This window comes from Octodon degus, unplaced genomic scaffold (assembly GCF_000260255.1).
Source record: "Octodon degus isolate 3935 unplaced genomic scaffold, OctDeg1.0 scaffold00216, whole genome shotgun sequence".
Lineage (NCBI taxonomy): Eukaryota > Metazoa > Chordata > Mammalia > Rodentia > Octodontidae > Octodon > Octodon degus.
In genome coordinates this window covers 304,810-305,731 of record NW_004524792.1, presented here as the reverse complement: position 1 = coordinate 305,731, position 922 = coordinate 304,810, and positions in this window count along the sequence as shown.

Genomic DNA, 922 nt, shown 5'->3' with positions numbered 1-922 from the left:
TGCCATTTTGCTGTTAGACAGGTGCTAAGATCCAACTAGTTTTCCAAGTCTAATAATACCTGTGGGGTCCAATTGTGTGTGGCTCAAAGGTGTGGGAAACCCTCCTGGCAACCAGACACACATTTGCAGTGTTTTATTTGGGAAAAACACCAGCAGAGCGAGTTAAAAAATGCTCGCCCCACTCCACAGGGTCCTGTAACTGCAGGAGGAGGAGGAGGCAGAGACGGAGGGTGGCTGGGGCTCTGGGTGAACCTCCACCTCAGAAGCTGGTGGCCCAGCTGTGCGGAGGTGGGAGCTGGGGGCCCAGAGCTCAGGAATCCGCACGGCAGGGCTGCGCCTGCCCTAGGTCCTAGGCCTAGCTGCCCTCTCCTGCAAAGACGTCCATCTTCAGGTAGAGCAGTGGAGTAAGAGCGTGGCCCTCAGATCTCAGCGCACCAGAGCCCTGGGAAGGAAAACCTAGCTGCCGGACAGATGCGCACGTGACGGGCACATTCCTCGCTGGAGGGTCACCAAGCCAAGGCTCCTGGCTGCACCGGGAAAGGAAGTCTGTGGGGAGAGGAGGCCCGGGAGCGCTCAACGGGATGGCGAGGAAGGGGAAGGGGAGGAGGGAAGAGGAGCAGAGAGAGCAGCGAAGGGAGGTAGTGGGAAGAGGAAAGGAGAGGAGGAGGGAAGAGGAGGAAGAGGAGGGGGAGCCGCGAGGAGCAAGGGGCGTGGCCAGGTGGCCTCCGGCCTTTGCCTTATAGGGGGCGGAGTCCCGGCTCGCCCTGCCCAGGCCCGCCCACCCACCTCGGCCCGCCCCGGTCCTGCCCACTCTCACAGGCCCCGCCCCCGGCTCCGGGAAGGATGCGGTGGCCGCGCAGCGGCGGCGCACACTGCAGCTCAGGGCGGTGCAGGCGGTGGGGCGCGGACCGGGGCCGGGGCG